Source organism: Nicotiana tomentosiformis, chromosome 1 (assembly GCF_000390325.3).
Source record: "Nicotiana tomentosiformis chromosome 1, ASM39032v3, whole genome shotgun sequence".
Classification (NCBI taxonomy): domain Eukaryota; kingdom Viridiplantae; phylum Streptophyta; class Magnoliopsida; order Solanales; family Solanaceae; genus Nicotiana; species Nicotiana tomentosiformis.
Window position 1 is genome coordinate 58,562,379 of NC_090812.1, and position 21,929 is coordinate 58,584,307.

The 21,929-nt window shown below is 41.5% G+C and overlaps 1 long non-coding RNA gene across 1 annotated transcript; it reads right to left on the reverse strand.

Moving 5' to 3' along the window:
* Positions 1 to 1,337: 1,337 nt before the first annotated feature.
* LOC104117479 (uncharacterized) lies at positions 1,338 to 18,375 on the reverse strand. The gene is made up of 4 exons (XR_011410730.1): positions 18,172 to 18,375; positions 16,536 to 16,661; positions 16,365 to 16,449; positions 1,338 to 1,595 (listed from the first exon to the last, which is right to left on the reverse strand). It is a non-coding gene; the product is annotated as an uncharacterized lncRNA (long non-coding RNA).
* Positions 18,376 to 21,929: the final 3,554 nt, after the last annotated feature.

Genomic DNA, 21,929 nt, shown 5'->3' on the forward strand with positions numbered 1-21,929 from the left:
TAATTAGATTAATTCCTTATAGTTGTATTTATGGTATGTAATTGATTTTGGCTAGATTTGGGCCATTCGAAGACGGATATTCATGGTCAAGGTATTGTTACTGATTGATTGAGCTTGGTTCGAGGTAAGTATCTTGTCTAACCTTGTGTGGGGCATTTTTCCTTAGGATTTGAGTCTTCTATGTTGATTGTAGTCCATGTACGCGAGGTGACGAGTGCGTGCTCACACTTATTTGTGGAAAGTTGGCCTTTTATGGTTCTTAGGTCCTTATATTCACTAAGTATGAAGTTGTTCTTGATATGATTAAGTTCCTATTTGCTAGATTCACCTCTACATGCTTTAATTAGAATTAATTGCTTCAGGATTCACTCTTATTGCCTATTTGACTCTTATTTTATTTAACTAAAGATTTTACCTTTTCTATTGTCATGCTATCTTTTCATAACTGCTTATCTTTATTTGAAATTATATTATCTCATTCTATAATTGTTCAGTATTAATTGAGGTTATGATTATCTTTCCGCTGCTTATTCTTAATTGAATTGTTGAATATCCTTCGTAATTTCTCAACCTTAAAAGAAATTTATATATCCTATATCTTAGTCGACTGGTTTTATTTGAAATTATTTGACTCGTGTTAGCTTCCTTGTTGTTGAAATGTATGTTGTGGGATCATTGCCACATATTAGTTTTCCCTTGTTGAGCTGTTTTCTTTATGCCTGGCATTCTTTACTGTGGTTATTTCTTGTGAATTGGTTCTACCGTTTCTTATGATTTAAAGTTCTTGAGTTGATTACTTACACTACAACAAAAAGGGTATTTAGCGGCAATACAAAACGACTTTAGCGGCAATAACAATAGCCGCTATATCGTTTACCGGCCACTGGCATTTAGCCGCTGATGTTGGAGTCGGCAAAGTCTTTTGCGGCCTTTCTGACAAAAGCTGGTAAAATATATGATTTATTGCCGCTAGAAAGAATTGACTTTAACGGTAATTGTTTGCGGCAATTATGATGGCTGCTAAACCCCAATATAAAAACGGCTAATTTATGCTCATTTAGCGTCCTATTATATAGCCTCTAAATTTAAAATAATTGCCGCTAAAAGTTCATATCTTTAACGGCAATTATTTTGTGGCAATTAGAATTGCAATAGTATCCCTGCTGACAAATTCTTAGTTTGCCCTTTTAGCGTCCATTTCAATGGCTGATATATTCAACTAAATTGTCGCTAAAAAGCTATCTTTAACAATAATTATTTTTAGCGCTAAAAGTCACAAGCTGTAATGGAAATAATTTAGGCACCATTAATAATAGTTACTACATTCGTCTAGAATATGTTCCAAACAACAAAATATATTAATATTAATTCAAAAATATAATATACCTTACTAAATCTTAACAAACAAAAGGAAGTATTAATAAAAAAATCAATGTCACATTAACTTAAAAAATAAACTTATATTGTTTGAACTGAATAGCTAATGTTATTATATAATTAATCCTGACGAATGACAGTCTTAAAATAATTTCCGCAACTTTTTATCATATTTAAATCTTCCACCCGCTAAATTATTGAACATCAGAGTGTGTGACCTGAAATTATAAAAAAAACTGTGTCAAAAGATAAAATATAATATGAAAAAACATATTGAAGACTCCATCATTGTCTGTTTGTATATTCTTTTTCAGCCAACTCCCTCACCTAACATTTATTAGCAGAAACAACTAGATGGATTAATAGGCGAGCAAAATGGATTTGCAAATAATGAAAGAGAGATTCTTTCTTTGTATTAACCGAGGGGAACAAAAAAAAATCAAAAGCAGAATATTAGCTTGGAGAAGTGAAAGGAAGCTGCGTGCCAAGTTCATTAGCAAATGTTATAGTCGCCAAGTTCTTTTCCTTAAACATAGATACTAGAATATGCTTCCTTAAACAAGTTCTTTTGCTTACATGCACAATAACCTCGACAAAACCTTAGCCATAGGCATATTGTATGTGTCACAAATAGTTAAAATTACTCTAGAAACTATAGTCAACTTAAGAATAATTGTTTCTGATAAGAACCTAAACATAACTACAATTCCAAGACTAAGTTCTATGGACCAGTACAACAAGATACTCATAAAACCTTCACACGACTGATATGAAGCTATGTCCAAATATGATACCTACCGCAGGATATAAAACATTTTAGCTAGTAGAGATGAGCTACATGAATCTTCTATATCAATATAAGTTTTGTATAAAGTTCCCTGAAAACAAAAAATACTTTAATTCCAACAAATGAGATGCTGCCTTTATTTTTTAGCTACGTACGAGAATTTATTAAATTATAAGGCTTTCGATATTAGTTTCTAGTATATCAGCAGGTCATGTCCTCCTTGAAATTTTGCTTTTAGTAATCACATTATATACTATGAAAAAATAGCCACAAGAAGCAAGGACAAGTTTACTACATATCATTCTGATACCCATGTAAGTCATTCTAAAATCAAGTAAAATCTACACAACAAAGGGAAGAGTTACACTAGTATATGACTAGTACAGATTCTTTCAATTGCAAAAAAGAGATACAATATCTTAAAAATTCACCTCCCTTGACATAGTCCATATGAGAGTAAAAGACCTTTTGAATTAAAGGATATATCTATATCATGGATTCTTTCTATGTGTAACTTACCTCTCAAAACAAGTTTGATAGTTTACTAAGGTTCACTTTCTCTATTCTTTCTATTGGTAAACCATGTCTATAGACTTCATTTCTACTCAAGCTCCTTCCTTAATCGATATTTACCAACATCTACTCTCAAGAAATGCAAATGCGTTATTCAGTTGGTGGAGGCTCACATTTACCCAGCAAAGACACAACGTACTTGTTGTGATTGACATTTAGATTTAAGGCTATCGGTTTGCCAACCATCCCAAGAGTTCAAGCAGGCAAATATGATTAAAGGTAGAAAGTAATGTCCATTTAACTGAATAAATAAATAATCTTTTCACTATGTAGTAATACATTGATAATTAAAACTCTTGTAACTTTCCTTTTTGTAAGAACAATATGTGTGATGCATTATGTCCTGAATTGTATTTCTGTTTGTGTTCTTTTTAGAGGTGAGAAGGCATTTTGCAACAGTGGTTGTAGATATAAAGAAATATCTTGGAAGAGGGAATGGATAAACCAGAGACTGATAATGTTTATGGTATTATTTCCTGATAGTAATTGAGTCACTTAAGGATGATGGCAAGTTTTATCTGTAGCAGCAACTTGCAAAAAGAAGTGAAGGTGTTGAGACTTGAGTGACTAGATTTGCATTGGCATCAAATATGCAAATCTAGTAGTTACAACTTGTTCAAGGAGATCATTCTTTAAATGAGACAGGTAAGCAATATCCTTTCCACTGCTGCATAAATCACACGAAATTTCCAAATATCCGGTCATAATTTTACAAAAGCTTTTCCAGTTTATTTTATTCCAAGGCAAGAAAGAAGTGTCGTCAACTGGAGGAGGAGTCCATATAACTAAGTTCACTGGCATAGGCATAGCAAAGGAAACAATACATTTTTGTAGTAATATTAACTTATGCTTGAGAAAAATGTTACTACAAATTACAACAGAAAGTTGGATGGTAAAGATGTAGTAGGTGATTATGGTATCTGACAGTATTCACTATTATCACAACCTTACGACATCAACAACCGTGGAAAAAGGAAATATATATATGTAACGACCCGACCGGTCGTTTTGAGCAATTATGTTCCTTTCAACTATTTGAAGTCTTGAATAACTTCCTACGAGGTATTATGACTTGTGTGAATTGTCGGTTTTGGTTTTAAGGTATTTCGGAGTTAGCTTGGAAGGATGAATTTTCATGTTGGAAGCTTAAGTTGAAATAGTTGACCGGATATTGACTTATGAGTAAACGACCTCGGAATTTAATTTTGATGATCTCAATAGCTCCGTATGGTGATTTCGGACTTAGGAGCGTGTCCGAAAAATTATTTGGAGGTCCGTAGTGGAATTAGGCTTGAAATGCCGAAAAATTTAATTTTGGGAAGTTTGGCCAAGAGGTTGACTTTTTGATATCGAGGTCGAAATCTGATTCTGGAAATTTGAATAGCTTCGTTATGTCATTTATGACTTTTGTGCAAAATTTGAAGTCATTCCGGATTAATTTGATATGTTTCAGCACAAGATATAGAATTTGAAAGTTCAAAGTTCATAAATTTTGATTTGAGGTGCGAACACCGCAGGTGCAAAGAAATCATCGCGGGTGCGAAGACTGCAGGCGCGAAAAAATCACCGCGGGCGCGAAGACCGCAGGTGCGAAGAAATCACCGCGGGTGCGAAAATCCTGGACAGAATATTAAAAACAGAGGGGTTCCAAGTTTTGGCCATTTTTGGGCCTTCAAACACGGTTTTTGGGGCGATTTTGAGAGAGAATTCAAGGGAAACTTGAGGTAAGTCACTTGTGATCATTTCTACTCCATAATATTGAATTATCATCGAATAATCCGACTAGATTACATGTTTTTGAGGTGTAAATCGGGGGTTTGAACTTAGGGATTTGAAAATAAGATTTGAAGATTTGGAGGTCGAGTTGAGGTCAGATTTTGGTAAAATTAGTATGGTTAGACTCGTGGTTGAATGGGCTTCTGGATTTTATAACTTTTATCGAATTCTGAGACGTGGCCCCCACAGGTGATTTTTGGGGCGTAATTTTGGATTTTTGGAAAATATTAATATTTTGATATGAAATTAATTCCTATAATTTTTGTGGGCTGAATCAAATTAATTGTGACTAGATTCGAGCTGTTTAGAAGTTGATACGCGCAGAATGGAATTTCTGGAGCATTCTTAGCTTGCTCGACATTGGATTTTGCTTGTTCGAGGTAAGTAACTCTTCTAATCTTGGAGTTGAGGGTATGAACCCTGAATATATGTATTTTGTGAATTGTTGGGAGGTGACGTACATGCTAGTTGAAGGGCGTGTGGGCGTGCACTATAGAAATTGTGACATAATTGTTTCTGTGAAATTTTGTAGTTAAATGATCTTGGCATTTTCCATGTGTTTTATGAGTTAAAGAAATTGAGCTGAAAAGCATATTAAAAATCATGTTGAGGCTATGTGCCAGTATTTTTGGGACCCACAGAGGTCATATTGCTGTGAATTATTTATTTAAATTAAAAATTCATACTCAGTCATATTCATTTCATTGCATATCATATCTCAGTCTCTGTTGTTATTTATTGATGCATCATATCATCATTTTTGGGCTATTCTCATGACATTGTGAGCCCGTGAGAGAGAGACTGAGAGATTGATGACTGAGGGAGGCCGAGGGCCTGGTTGTGAGGATATTTTGGGATCGGGCTGCACGCCGCAGCATGCCATGTTGGCTTTATATATATTATTACTATTATATGGATTGGGGATGCCCGCCTGCAGCAGGACTTATTGGCTTATTATGGCACGTGAGTTGTCCGTGCGGATTCTGATATGATATTATAGAACGTGAGTTGTCCGTGCAGATTATAGCGCTTGGGCTGTAGGAACCCCTCCGGAGTCTGTACACACCCCTAGTGAGCGCAGGTACCTACTGAGTGTGAGTGCCGAGTGCTGAATGACTGTAACGACCCGGCCGGTCATTTTGAGAATTAGAGCCCTGATCCCCTAATATCTGCTTTCCCCATATTTGTTTCTGCTTTTGGGACAGGCCGGAGTGATTGGTTATGGAATTCAGAGAGTTTTGGGACACTTAGTCCCTAGTTGTGAGTTTAAGCCTTAGAGTTTGGACCGTAGTCGGAACTGTGTGAAGACAGATCCGGAATGAAATTCCGTCGACTCCGTTAGCTCCGTTGAGTGATTTTGGGGTTAGGAGCGCGGCCGGAATGTGTTTTGGAAGTCTGTAGTAGATTTAGGCTTGAATTGGCGAAAGTTAGTTTTTCGGCAATTTCGGCCGATAGTGAAAATTTTGATATCGAGCTCGGAATGGAATTCCGAAAGTGGTTGTAGGTTCATAGTGTCATTTGTGATCTGTGTAAAATTTGATGTCATTCGGACTAGATTTGACGTGTTTCGGCGTCATTTGTAGAATTTGGAAAATTTTAAATTCTTAGGCTTGAATCCGTGCTTAATTCATGATTTTGGTGTTGTTCGATGTGGTTTGAAGGCTCGACTAAGTTCGTATGGTGTTTTAGGATTGGTTGGTATGTTTGGTCGAGGTCCCGGAGGCTTCGGGTGTGTTTCGGATGCTTAACGGAATGAAGTTGGACTTAAGAAAAAACTGGTGCCTTTGCTGGTTCTGGTGTTTCGCACCTGCGGAAGGGAGGCCGCAGGTGCGAGATCCGCAGGTGCGGAGGGAGTGCGCAGATGCGGAACTGGTGGGGCTGGTGATGGAGCGCAGGTGCGCAAGTTTGACCCCACTTGCGTGCCCGCAGGTGCGAAGCGTGGGCGCAGGTGCGGAGCCTGGCTGACTTAGTGAAATGCGCAGATGCGCCGATTTGGACCGCAGGTGCGAGGAATTGCCCGCAGATGCAGACCCAGCCCGGATAAGTGACCTTCGCACCTGCGATGATATTTCCGCAGGTGCGTGACCGCAGATGCGGCCCCATGAGCGCAGGTGTGGAAATCGCTGGGTTGAAGAGGCAACTTCGAGGGTTCATCCCTCATTTTTCACCAATTCAATTTAGAGCTCGGTGGGACACAATTTCTCGAGAGATTTTGAAGGAGAACTATTGGGTAACTAATTCTAACTCTATTTTGATCATAATACATTAATCTATTATTGTTTTCCTCGTCTAATTAAGGAAATTGAGGGTAGAAGTTTGAAAATGGGGGAAAAGGTTCCCCAATTGAAAATCTGAGATTTGAATGGGAATTTGACGTCGGATTTAGATGATTTTTGTTCGAATGAACTCGTGAGTGAATGGGTGTTCATAATTTGTAATTTTACCCGATTCCGAGACGTGGGCCCGGGGAGACTTTTTGGGCGTTTTTTCTAATTTCACGCTTTAGCTTCGAATTAATTAGCTAAATTAGTTACTTGTAGTTATATTTACATAATGCAATTAATTTGAATAGATTCGGGCCATGTGGAGTCGGATACTCGTGGGAAGAACATGATATCGAGTTGATTTGAGCGATTCGAGGTAAGTGGCTTGACTAACCTAGTGTTGGGGACTTTTCCCTTAAGATGTTTGATATTAATTGATGTGTGGGCGTCATGTACGTGAGATGACGAGTACGTATATGGGCTATTATTGCAAAAATCCCATTTTTCCTTTCTAAATCATAAACTGTTTTCCCTTATTAAATTTCACTAATACGTTGAATAGTTTAGCTTAGATTAGAGAAGCATGCTTACGTGTTTTAACTGTCTATTTGACATTCTGTGCGCCATGCTTAGTTAAGTCCCTACTTTCCTTATCTGTGTTCAGTATAAACCGTATAACTCGATGACATACCAGCCATTTCATCTTGCGTTGCATATTTAAATTGGGACTACGGACGTATTCCGGGAGATCCCCCTGTCTTGCATATTTATTTTGGGACTACGAACGTATTCCGGGAGATCCTCCAGCACTGTATATTTACTTTGGGACTAAGGACGTATTTCGAGAGATCCCCCAGCACTGTATATTTACTTTGGGACTACAGACGTATTCCGGGAGATCCCCCTGTACTGCATATTCATTTGAAACTAAGGGACGGTATCCCGGGAGATTTCCCACTGTGTTTACCTTCTTCTAAGCCGAGGGCTCCCTTAACTGTTAAACTTTCGAGAATTTCTTTAACTGTGTTACCGTAAATTTACTGTTTAATTTATTATATTTACTCCGGTAGGGCCTTGACCTGACCTCGTCACTACTCGACCGAGGTTAGGCTTGGCACTTACTAGGTACCATTGTGGTGTACTCATGCCCTTCCCTGCACATATTTTTGTATGCAGATCCAGGTGCGAGCTCTCAGCCTCGGGGTTAGTGCGTGCTGCTGATTTTAGGAGACTTCAAGGTACTACTGCTTGCGTCCGCCGATCTTCGGAGTGCCCTTCTACTCCCTCGCCTAGAGACTTTCTTTATTATCTTCAGACTTTTGTATAGAGCTACATAGATTATAGCAGCTTGTGACTTAGTGATGTTCCGGGTCTTGGAAAATTATTTTGTATATGCCGAGTGGTACTACTCTTGGCTATTCACAGTATGTTATTGATCTTTAAAAATATTGTGTTTTCTTTATATTTTTCGTAATCTTAGGCTTACCTAGTCGTAAAGACTAGGTGCCATCACGACACCTTACGGAGGGTTAATTTGGGTCGTGACAAGTTGGTATCAGAGCACTAGGTTCATAGGAGTCGCGAGTCACAAGCCGGTTTATTAGAGTCTCGCGGATCGGTGCGGAGACGTCCGTACTTATCTTCGGGAGGCTATGTAACTGTTAAGAACAATCATATTTCTTTGATTTCCTTGTCGTGCGAGTTATTGACATCAAATATTCTAAGATTCTATTCTATTCTTTCTCACAGATGGTGAGGACCCGTACTGGCAGGACCGAGGATCAGGCACCCGAGCCCCCTATCAGAGCCGCCAGAGGTCGGGGTCGGGGTAGAGGACGACCACGTGGTGCAGCCCGAGCACCTGCGAGAGCTGCGTCAGAGGAGCCCCCAGCAGTTCCAGCTGGACGGCCAGCACCGGAGATCCCTATTGCTACTCCAGCCCTCCAGGAGACTTTAGCTCAGTTCATGAGCATGTTCAGCACTCTGGCTCAGGCTGGACTATTTCCGATAGCTCCCGCTACATCTCAGGCCGGGGGAGGGGCACAGACTCCCGCAGCCCGCACTCCTGAGCAGAGGTCCAGGTTGATCAGGCCCCAGAGTAAATTCCTATGCCCCCAGTGGCTCCGGTTCAACATGAGATCAAGGTAGCTGCTTCTGAGGCAAAGCAACTCAGACTTGAGAGGTACAAGAAGTACCACCCACCTACTTTCAGCAAACTAGCTTCAGATGATGCTCTGGGTTTTCTTGAGGAGTGTCATCGTATTCTTCGCACTATGGGCATTGTGGAGACGAGTGAGGTTTCGTTCACCGCTTTCCAGCTGAGGGGAGCAACATATCAGTGGTGGCGTGCCTATGATCTGAGTAGTCCGGACGAGGCAGCCTCACTCACTTGGACTCAGTTTTCAGAGATGTTCTTGCGTGAGTATATTCCTCAGAGCCTCAGAGATGCTTGGCGCGCAGAGTTTGAGCAGTTGCGTCAGGGTGTTATGACTGTGTCGGAGTATGCAGTCCGTTTCGGTGAGTTAGCTCGCCATGCACCGGCTCTGGTTGCTACAGTCAGAGAGAGGGTTCGTCGCTTCATTGAGAGACTCCACCCCAGTATTCGGACCAGTATGGCCAGGGAATTGGAGATGGGCATCACTTATTAGCAGGCAGTGAGCATTGCCAGGAGAGTGGAGGGCATGTTTGCCTAGGACAGAGAGGAGAGAGAGGCCAAGAGGTCTCGAGAGACTGGTCATTATTCAGGAGCTCGTGCACCAACAGCACGCTATGGTAGGGGTTTTGTGAGTCTCCATGTTCATTCAGCTCTTCCAGCAGCCAGCGGTGTTCCAGCTCCTCCTAGACCTCAGGAGCCCTATTATGCACCGCCAGTATCCAGTATGCCTCCTACTCGAGATGCTATTACCGGCCAGTCCAGCAGGCCAGGTCTGAGTCAGTCTCAGCCGTCGCGTTCTCCGAGGGGTTGTTTTGAGTGTGGTGACACTCATCACATGGTTAGAGATTGCACTAGAGCCAGGAGGGGTACACCTTCACAGACTTATCAGCCTCCACGTGCTCCACCGGGTCCTCCGTCCATTCTTCCAGCACCAGCTGCCACCCCACCTCCTCAGCCAACTCGAGGTGGAGGTTTGGGAGGTCGAGGTCGCCCTAGAGGGGGAGGCCAGGCCAGGTACTATGCCCTTCCAGCCCGTTCAGAGGCCGTTGCTTCAGATTCAGTCATCACAGGTATCGTCCCTGTCTATCATAGGGATGCATCAGTATTATTTGACCCAGGCTCTACGTATTCATATGTGTCTTCTTATTTTGCTCCACATTTGGGGATATCTCGGGATTCTTTGAGTTCCCCTGTTTATGTATCTACTCCCGTGGGAGATTCTCTCGTTGTGGACCGCATATATCGGTCGTGTTTGATTGCTCTTAGTGGTTTTGAGACCAGAGCTGATTTGTTATTACTCAGTATGGTAGTTTTTGATGTTATCTTGGGCATGGACTGGTTGTCGCCCCATTATGCTATTCTTGATTGTCACGCTAAGACCGTGACGCTGGCTATACTAGACTTGCCGAGATTAGAGTGGAGAGGTACCTTAGAGTATACTCCCCGTAGGGTCATTTCATTTCTTAAGGCTCGGCGAATGGTTGAGAAGGGGTGTGATGCGTATTTGGCCTATGTGAGAGATGTCAGTATTGATACACCTACAATTGAGTCAGTTCCAGTAGTGAGGGACTTTCCAGATGTGTTTCCAGCTGATTTTCCGGGCATGCCGCCCGACAGAGATATTGATTTTGGCATTGATTTGTTGTCGGGCACTCATCCCATTTCTATTCCTCCCTACCGTATGGCTCCTCCTGAGTTGAAGGAGTTGAAGGAGCAGTTGCAGGAGTTGCTTGATAAGGGTTTCATCAGGCCCAGTGTATCACCTTGGGGTGCTCCGGTCTTATTTGTGAAGAAGAAGGATGGTTCTATGTGTATGTGTATTGATTATCGGCAGTTGAATAAGGTTACAGTGAAGAACAGATATCATTCGCCTCGCATCGATGATTTATTTGATCAGTTACAGGGTGCCAGGGTGTTTTCCAAGATTGATTTACGTTCTGGCTATCATCAGTTGAAGATTCGGGAGCCGGACATCCCGAAGACTGCTTTCAGGACCAGATATGGTCACTATGAGTTTCTTGTCATGTCATTTGGGTTGACCAATGCCCCAGCAGCCTTTATGCATTTGATGCACATTGTGTTCCGGCCTTATCTTGATTCCTTCGTCATTGTGTTTATTGACGACATCCTGGTATATTCCCGGTCTCGGGAAGATCATGAGCAACACTTGAGGACCGTGCTTCAGACTTATAGGGAGAAGAAATTGTATGCAAAATTTTCTAAGTGTGAATTCTGGCTTGATTCAATGGCATTCTTAGGCCACATAGTGTCTTGTGATGGGATCAAGGTAGATCCGAAGAAGGTGGAGGCAGTGCAGAGTTGGCCCAGACCGTCATCAGCTACGGAGATCCGCAGTTTCCTTGGTTCGACGGGGTATTACCGTCGCTTTGTGGGGGGATTTTCATCCATTCCAGCACCTATGACCAGGCTGACCTAGAAGGGTGTTCCGTTCAGGTGGACCGAGGTGTGTGAGGAGAGCTTTCAGAAGCTCAAGACAGCTTTGACTACAACTCTAGTATTAGTATTGCCTACAGGTTCGGGGTCCTACACTGTCTGTTGTGATGCCTCGAGGATTGTCCTTGGAGCGGTATTGATGCAGGACGGTAGGGTGATTGCCTACGCGTCTAGACAGTTGAAGGTGCATGAGAAGAATTATCCGGTTCATGATCTCGAGTTAGCAGCTATTGTTCACGCCCTGAAGATCTGGCGTCATTATTTATACGGTGTTCCCTGTGAGATTTACACTGATCACCGGAGTTTGCAGCACTTATTCAGGCAGAAGGACCTTAATTTGCTTCAGCGTAGGTGGTTGGAGCTACTTAAAGACTATGATATCACTATATTATACCACCCGGGGAAAGCCAATGTAGTGGCCGACGCCTTGAGTCGCCGGGCAGAGAGTTTGGGGAGTTTGGCATATCTTCCGGAAGTTGAGAAGCCCTTAGCCTTGGATGGTCAGGCCTTAGCCAGTCAGTTCGTGAGGTTGGATATTTCAGAGCCTAGCCGAGTATTAGCTTGTGTGGTTGCTCGGTCTTCTCTTTATGACCGTATCAGGGAGTGCCAGCATGATGATCCTCATCTTCTAATTCTTCAGGATAGGGTTCGGCGAGGTGATGCCAGAGATGTGACTATTGGTGATGACGGTGTGATGAGGATGCAGGGCCGGATATGTGTGCCCAATGTAGATGGACTTCGGGAGTTGATTCTCAAGGAGGCCCACAGCTCGCGGTACTCCATTCATCCCGGTGCCACGAAGATGTACCAGGATTTGAGACAGCACTACTGGTGGGGGAGGATGAAGAAGTATATAGTTGGGTTTGTGACCAAGTGTCTCAACTGTCAGCAGGTCAAATATGAGCACCAGAGGCCGGGTGGATTACTTCAGAGGTTAGAGATCCCAAAGTGGAAGTGGGAGCAGATCACCATGGACTTTGTAGTTGGACTTCCACGGACTTTGAGAAGGTTCGATGCTATTTGGGTGATCGTGGATCGGCTGACCAAGTCAGCTCATTTTATTCCAGTGTTGACCACTTATTCTTCTGAGAGGTTGGCTGAGATTTATATCAGAGAGATTGTCCGTCTTCATGGTATTCTAGTATCCATCATTTCAGACAGAGGTACACAGTTCACATCACGGTTTTGGAGAGTCGTACAGCAGGAGTTGGGTACTAGGGTGGAGTTGAGCACAACCTTTCACCCTCAGACGAACGGGCAGTCCGAGCGCACGATTCAGATTCTTGAGGATAAGCTCTGTGCCTGTGTGATGGAGTTCGGAGGGTCATGGGACCAATACTTGCCACTTGCAGAGTTCGCTTACAACAACAGCTACCAGTCTAGCATTCAGATGGCACCGTATGAGGCTTTGTATGGTAGGCGGTGCCGGTCCCCAGTGGGATGGTTTGAGTCGGGCGAGGCCCGATTGTTGGGTACAGATTTGGTCCAGGATGCCCTGGATAAGGTGAAGGTGATTCAGGAGAGACTTCGCACAGCCCAGTCCAGGCAGAAGAGTTATGCGGGCCGGAAGGTTCGTGACTTGGCATTTATGGTTGGTGAGCGGGTCTTTCTTCGGGTATCGCCTATGAAGGGCGTCATGAGGTTCGGGAAGAAGAGCAAGCTGAGCCCGAGGTTCATTGGTCCTTTTGAGATATTGCGGCGAGTTGGGGAGGTTGCTTATGAGCTTGCCTTGCCTCTCAGCCTAGCAGGAGTTCACCCGGTATTCCACGTGTCTATGCTCCAGAAGTATCACGGTGATCCGACTCATGTATTGGATTTCAGCTCAGTCCAGTTGGACAAAGATCTATCTTATGTTGAGGAGCCAGTAGCCATTTTGGACAGGCAGGTTAGAAAGCTCAGGTCAAAGAATATTGCTTCAGTAAAGGTCCAGTTGAGGGGTCAGCCGGTCAAGAAGGCGACTTGGGAGACCGAGCAGGATATGTGCAGCCAGTACCCTCATCTTTTCACAGTTCAGTTATGTCTTTATACTCGTTCGAGGACGAACGATTGTTTTAAGAGGGGGAGGATGTAACGACCCAGCCGGTCGTTTTGAGAATTAGAGCCCTGATCCTCTAATATCTGCTTTCCCCATATTTGTTTATGTTTTTGAGACTGGCCGGAGTGATTGGTTTTGGAATTCAGAGAGTTTTGGGACACTTAGTCCCTAGCTGTGAGTTTAAGCCTTAGAGTCTGGACCGTAATCGGAACTGTGTGAAGACGGATCCGGAATGGAATTCTGTCGTCTCCGTTAGCTCCGTTGAGTGATTTTGGGGTTAGAAGCGTGTCCGCAATGTGTTTTGGAGGTCTGTAGTAGATTTAGGCTTGAATTGGCGAAAGTTAGTTTTTCGGCGATTTCGGCCGATAGTGGAAATTTTGATATCGAGCTCGGAATGGAATTGAGAAAGTGGATGTAGGTTCGTAGTGTCATTTGTGACCTGTGTGTAAAATTTGAGGTCATTCGGACTAGATTTGACGTGTTTCGGCATCGTTTGTAGAATTTGAAAAATTTTAAATTCTTAGGCTTGAATCCGTGCTTAATTCATGATTTTGGTGTTATTCGATGTGGTTTGAAGGCACGGCTAAGTTCGTATGGTGTTTTAGGATTGGTTGATATGTTTGGTTGAGGTCCCGGGGGCCTCGGGTGTGTTTCGGATGCTTAACGGAATGAATTTGGACTTAAGAAAAATCTGGTGCCTTTGCTGGTTCTGGTGTTTCACGCCTGCGGAAGGGAGGCCGCAGGTGCGGAGGGAGTGCACAGATGCGGAACTGATGGGGCTTGTGATGGAGCGTAGGTGCGCAAGTTTGACCGCACCTGCGAGCCCGCAGGTGCGAAGCGTGGGCGCAGGTGCGGAGCCTGACTGCCTTAGTGAAATGCGCAGATGCGCCGATTTGGACCGCAGGTACGAAGAATTGCCCGCAGATGCGGCCCCAGCACGGATAAGTGATTTTTGCACCTGCGATGATTTTTTCGCAGGTGGGTGATCGCAGATGCGGCCCCATGAGCGCAGGTGCGGAAATCGCTGGGTTGAAGAGGCAGCTTCGAGGGTTCATCCCTCATTTTTCACCAATTCGATTTAGAGCTAGGTGGGAGACGATTTCTCGAGGGATTTTGAAGGAGAACTATTGGGTAACTAATTCTAACTCTATTTTGATCATAATACATTAATCTATTATTGTTTTTCTCGTCTAATTAAGGAAATTGAGGGTAGAAGTTTGGAAATGGGGGAAATGGTTCCCCAATTGAAAATCTGAGATTTGACGTCGTCTTTAACTGTATTACCGTAAATTTTACTTATATCTTTTACTGTTTCATTTATTATATTTACTCCGGTAGGGCCTTGACCTGACCTCATCACTACTCGACTGAGGTTAGGCTTGGCACTTACTAGGTACCATTGTGGTGTACTCATGCCCTTCCCTGCACATGTTTTCGTGTGCGGATCCAGGTGCGAGCTATCAGCCTAGGGGTTAGTGCGTGCTGCTGATTTTTGGAGACTTCAAGGTACTACTGCTTGCGTACGCAGTTCTTCGGAGTCCCCTTCTACTCCCTCGCCTAGAGACTTTCTTTATTATCTTCAGACTTTTGTATAGAGCTACATAGATTATTGCAGCTTGTGACTTAGTGATATTCCGGGTCTTGGAAAATTCTTTTGTATATGCCGAGTGGTACTACTCTTGGTTATTCACAATATGTTGTTGATCTTTAAAAATGTTGTGTTTTCTTTATATTTTTCGTAATCTTAGGCTTACCTAGTCGTAAAGACTAGGTTCCAACACGACACCTTACGGAGGGTTAATTTGGGTCGTGACAAGTGACTGGGAGGCATGAGTGATTGTGAGGTATGCCCGAGTGGTATGAGTGATTGTGAGGTATGCCCGAGTGGCATGAGTGACTGTGAGGTATGCCCGAGAGGCATGAGTGACTGTGAGGTTTGCCCGAGGGGTTGTATATGAGTGATGTTCTGCCCGAGGGGCTATTTATGATTTTATCACTGAGTTGCATCGCATTGGCATGCACACATGACATACATGCATATAGATGTATTTTCCTCATGCTGTACAACATCACATCATTCATAATTTCTCATACATTTTTACAGATGCATTTGTTTTACAAGGGTTATCCGGAAGGAAAATGAAACATCTTATTTATTATTGAAAAGATTTTGGGAGAAATTATTATTTTCAAACTATTCATATTTTTGGCAACTTCGGCAAACGATTTGGGTTTTCACTGATGTATTTGAAAGGAAGAACTATTATTTTTGAAATCATGATTTGGCTGAGCATTTTATCTCTGAGTTACTTCTGGTATTATTTGCTTTAAGTTGTTATGGACTGTTGTAGACTATTGGTTATGGACCCGACCTTGGTAGAAGCTCGTCACTACTTTCAACCTACAGCTAGGTTTGTTACTTACTCAGTACATGAGATCGGTTGTACTGATACTACACTTCTGCACATTGCGTGTAGATGTTGGCTGCTGTTGTTGCTGTGCTCGATGGTTGAGGGATTTGAAGATGTACCAGCATTCCTGTTGTAGCTGTCTCTTGTTCAGGGTAGCCCTAGATTTATAAAAGCCATGTTTATGTATTATTCAAACAGACTATGTATTTATTTCATTTCCGCTTTGTATACTCTATTCTTAGAAGCTCATGATTTGTACTACCAGTTCTTGGGAATTGTATAAGACTGAGACATTTATTCACTTAAATTGCTTTAATAATTATTATTGAAATTTGATAGTTGGTAATTGGCTTACCTAACGGGTTGGGTTAGGTGCCATCACGACTAGTTAAATTTTGGGTCGTGACAATATAAAAGCAAGAAGCATCCAAGGAAAGCACAAATACAACAACAAATTAATAAAAATCAAGGAGATACACTCAAACGGTAGAAAACACAAACAGTAGCGCCGAAGGATAAAGATGAGTATTACCGTGAGAAGGTAAAGTATTTTCAGCAACACTAGATATCCTTGATGTTTGTGGTACTCGGTCATGGCCACTGTTGGCGTCAGGAACCTGATAAATATTAACACACTAGTTAACAATACTTTTATAGGATTAAAATTTCGTAAAAATATCTAAAACTTATAAACTCGAGTTACCTGTTCAGTTGAGGTGCCATTGATATTTTGACGCATAGGTTCACTAGGAGCATATTTGCGCATGAATTATCTCACTAGGAGTAATTCTGATTGCATCATCTCACTTGTTGTATGCCATCCTTTTTTCTAGCACCAATGAGTATAAGTTCACAGCTTAAATTTAAATAGCATTAAAGATTAGAGAATCATGACCTAACACCTATTACTCAAGACATGCATCCTAACAGATCCTTTTACATACAAACACATTGATCCAAATTCATCATATGACAAAGCCAGAATAACTATACTTTAAAAAAGACACGGTTCTAATCTAATAACTGACTAAAATCCCAATAAAATGCAACTTTCACCACTTAAAAAATCAAAGAACATTAAAGCATTACCAAATCCAAAAGACGACTTAAACCTGGTATAATTTCAGGATAATCATTAATAATGAAGTTTATTATGATGCAATCAACACTATTTAAAATAAACAAAACCCATCATATGGATTCCAGACTAAACGACCCTATTGTGATTGGAAAATCTAAATAAACTTTATTATAATGCAATTTTTCTCAAAAAAAACATACGAAGTACATACAGAAATCAATTCACCCACTAAAGAACACTAGCAAACTGTACACTAAAACACGCACATTTTATCCTATATGGCCACTAGCATAGTCAAGAAAAATAAAAAAGTTGATAATAAACCTCAAAACAGATGTTACAGACCCTCCAGTCCAGATTCAACAGAATTTTATGTAATCCTTTATTTTATTAGTTCCTTGGGGAAGAGTTTTACCTAATTTATCTTATTCAAGTACTGAATTATACTAAGAGCATATAAATATTAAGCACAATTGATGGAAAATCTAACTACCCAGTTCACCTTTTTCATACACACTCCGTTCCAAAATTATTTTTTCTTTTATCGCATTTGAATTCCAAATTAGATCGAAATTTCATATTTTTTCACTAATGGATTTCACAATTGTCATAACATAATGACCGAAAAAGTGTTCAACGTGAAGTTTCATTTGATATTTGAGAAGTTAATTTGTATAAAAGAAATTGGGATGGAGAAATAAAACAGCAGAGTTAAGGATATAGCACCAAAACAAATATATCACAGTAAGAAAAAAGTAACAAACCAAATCAAACTTCTGATTATCAACAAGAGGGTGAAAAGTTACACCCATCAACTTCAAGAAGAAAGCAGTATTACGTATTTACAAAATCTAAAAAATTTAAAATTTAGAGACACGATAAGATAATCAACATCTTAATAAATTGCCAATTTAGACTATATCCATAATTTGCCCAGGCATCAAAATTAAATATTCCTATTATTCCCTTTTTAATAAAAGTTATTCTAGTAAGTAGTAATTTGGATGTTGAGCTTTGTATCTGATATTGATTTTAATGAATAATTTGATATTGGGATCAAATGTTGATGATTCTCGGATTGGTTGAGTTGGCCTTTTAAGTATTGAGTCAACATATTGGTCAAAAGGTTGAATCTTTCTGTTGTCATAATAATAGAACCCTAAATTCCAAAAGATAGAGACAGGGATAGAAAGTGTATATAGAGAAATTGAGATCTAGAAATAGAGATATAGAGAGGAATCAAAATCATATCTACAACCTGGAAGAATTTTGTTTGTTGAAGGCCAAATTGCAATGGTACGTTTTCTTACTTCAGCAACTTTGCAAAGCTTATGGAGGCTTCACCGTAATAGTTGAAGGCCGCACAATAAGATATATTTTTTTTAAGGAAAATCGAGTGGTAAATTATATCAGAGGGAAAATATTAAGAGGGAAAACTAAATTGGAAGGAAGAGGAAAAGTTAAAACCAAAGTTTTGCGGGCTATTCTCTTAAATTTCTACTAAACATATATTTATTGCTGGCTAATATTCTTTGGCTGCTAATATTTTGCCTTCATTGAATACTTTAGCGGCAATTAAGTTATTGTCACTAAATAATTGCTGCTAAAATCACTTTTTGATGTAGTGACGCTCTAAGATTGAAATTTTTCCTATTTTCACTTAGAGGGAAAGCTTTGGACTGGCTCGAGAGGCTACTCAACCACTCCATACACACGTGAGATGAGTTGGCAGAAAAATTTATAGCCAAGTTTTTCTCATCGGGTCATATGGAAACATTGAGGGATGAGATCTTAGCCTTTAAACAAGAATCTAATGAACCCCTTCATGAAATCTGGGAGCGATACCGGACAATGGTCAAGGTCTGCCCAAACAATGATATGACTGAAGCAATGATTCAACAGGCATTCTATAGGGGCATCAATACGATCAACCAATGTGTGGTGAATCAGCTAGCTGGGGGAAATTTTATGAAAATGCCTTATGCCGATGTTTGTGACATACTTGATGAGATGGCTGACACATCCTCAGCTTGGCAGAGTCGGGCAAATATTCCTCATGGTGACCCTAATGCCATCCATCTTCATAAGGAACTTCATGATCACGGACAAGCCATAGCCGATTTGATAACTACTATGAATCAGTTAGCAAAGGCCCAACTTCAGCAAGTTCAAGGGACAAAGCAAGTAAATACCATGGAAGGGGTAAATGCCATGGTCAACAAGAAGAGATAGCATGGTTAACAAGTGCAAAGCAATCAAGATCAATATGAGCAAAGTGGTAGTGATTACAATCAAGACGATTCTTATGATGATCAAAGTGAGGAAGTATTATATGCCAATAACTACCAAGGTCAACTGAGCAATGCTCCAAATCAACAATGGAGATCGCAAGGGAACAATCAAAATTGGGACAACCAAGGTCAAGGGAATTGGAACAATGGCAACAACAACAACTTGAACAATTGGGGAAACAACAATCAGAATTGGGGGAAAAACAATAACAATTGGGGCGGCAATGAAAACCAAAGAGGTTGGAATAATAATAATCAAGGCAACCAGGGGTCGGGCTTTCAAAGGCCCCCGATGTATCAACAGCCCAACAATCCGCCTCCATATTGGTCTCAAGGGCAAAGTTCTTCAAATAATGAGATGGGGCGGATAGAGAGTATGTTCAAATAAATGATGGAAAGGAATGCTGACTCTGATGCCCAAATAGCCTCCCATACTACCTCTATTCGCAACTTCGAAGTACAAATGGGTCAAATTTTTCAAGCATTGACTACTCGCCCGTATTTGGGCACTACCAAGTGATACGGTAGTAAACCCGAAGGGTAGGAACAATACAGGCTATACTATGGTGGTGACCACAAGAAGCGGTAGAGGTGGGGATGCAAGTACCTCTAATCCAAAGAAGATTGTGAGTGATGATGTTGTGTTGCAAGAAGATGATGAGATTCAAGCCAATGATGAGAATGTGAATGATGAAGTGAGGATCGATATTGATGACAACATGGAGGAGACTCAAAATGATGTGAATCTGTCTAGGGAACTCGTGATAGACATACCGGAAATGGTAGTGCCTAAAGCCAAAGCCTCTTTGCCAAGGCCTCCTCCACCGTATCCTCAAAGGCTTGCAAAGAAAAATAATGAAAAACAATTTAAGAAGTTTATTGAGATGATGAAAAGCTTGTCAATCAATGTGCCCTTGGTAGAAGCTCTCGAACAAAGGCCGGGATATGCCAAGTTCATGACGGACTAGGTAACTAAGAAGAGATCTATGAATTGTGAGACCATCAAAATGACTCATCAAGTGAGTGCCATTACAATTCCATGCACCATTGGTAGCGCCGATTTTGCAAAAGCCTTGTGTGATTTGGGAGCAAGTATTAATTTGATGCCATATTCCGCATTCAAGACACTAGGTATTGGGCAACCAAGAGCTACTTCCATGAGATTATAAATGGCGGATCGGACAATTAAAAGGTCGCTTGGTATTATTGATGATGTTCTAGTCCGGGTTGACAAGTTTATTTTGCCTGCTGATTTTGTGATTCTCAACTGCGAAGTCGACTATGAGGTACCTATAATATTGGGGAGACCTTTCCTAGCAACAGGGAAGGCATTGGTTGATGTGGAAGCAGGGGAGCTCACCTTCCGAGTGGGGCGATGAAAAAGTTGTATTTCACGTGTGCAAATCAATGAGGCAACCAAATAGCAATGAAGTTTGCTCTTTTGTGGATCTTGTGACAGAGGTGATAGTTGATGACACGAGTGCCATGATCAATGTAGAAGACCCTTTGGAAGCTGTGTTGTTAAACCATGAGGATGATGAAAAGGAAGGCTTGGTTGAATGTGCAAATGCGTTGCAAGGAATGGGATCCTACTCATATGGGCCCCGTAAACTTTCCTTGGACTTGAAAACCGGAAGACTCCACCAACAAAGCCCTCAATCGAGGAGCCACCAACATTGGAGTTGAAGCCTTTGCCTTCACACCTCAGGTATGAATTCTTAGGCCCTTCTTCCACATTACCTATTATTCTTTCTGCTTGCCTAACTAACGTGCAGGTAGACTCCACCCTTGCGGTGCTTCAAAGAAGGAAAAAGGCAACCAGATGGACTTTGGCTGACATTCGGGGTATAAGCCCCGCCTTTTGCATGCACAAAAATATACTAGAGGATTATGCCAAACCCTCCGTGGAACATCAAAGGAGGTTGAACGAGGCTATGCAAGAGGTCGTCAAGAAGGAAATTATCAAGTGGCTTGATGCTGGGGTTGTGTACCCTATTTCAGATAGTTCATGGACTTCACCGGTACAATGTGTGCCGAAGAAGGGGGGTATGACTGTGGTCATAAATGAGAAAAATGAGTTGATCCCCACTCGTACTGTCACCGGATGGAGGGTATGTATGGACTATAGAAAGCTGAACAAAGTGACCCGCAAGGACCACTTTCCATTGCCCTTTCTTTATCAAATATTGGACAGACTCACTGGGCGTGCCTACTATTGCTTTTTGGATGGGTACTTAGGGTACAACCAGATTCTCATTGCACCGGAAGACCAAGAGAAAACCACATTCACATGTCCCTCTGGCACATTTACATTCTCACGGATGCCGTTTGGTTTGTGTAATGCACTAGCTACCTTTCAGCGGTGTATGATGGCAATATTTACGGATATGGTGGAGGACTTCCTTGAAGTGTTCATGGATGATTTTAGTATTGTGGGGGACTCATTTGAAGAATGCTTAGATAATCTTGACAAAGTGTTGGCCCCATGTGAAGAGACCAACCTAGTGCTTTATTGGGAAAAAGGTCACTTTATGGTCGAGGAGGGTATTGTCCTCGGCCATAAGATCTCAAAGAATGGTATTGAAGTGGACAAAGCGAAAATTGAAGTTATTTCAAAACTCCCTCCTCCTACTTCCGTCAAGGGAGTTAGGAGCTTTCTTGGGCACGCGGGGTTCTACCGAAGGTTCATCAAGGATTTCTCAAAAGTGGTGAACCCCTTATGCAA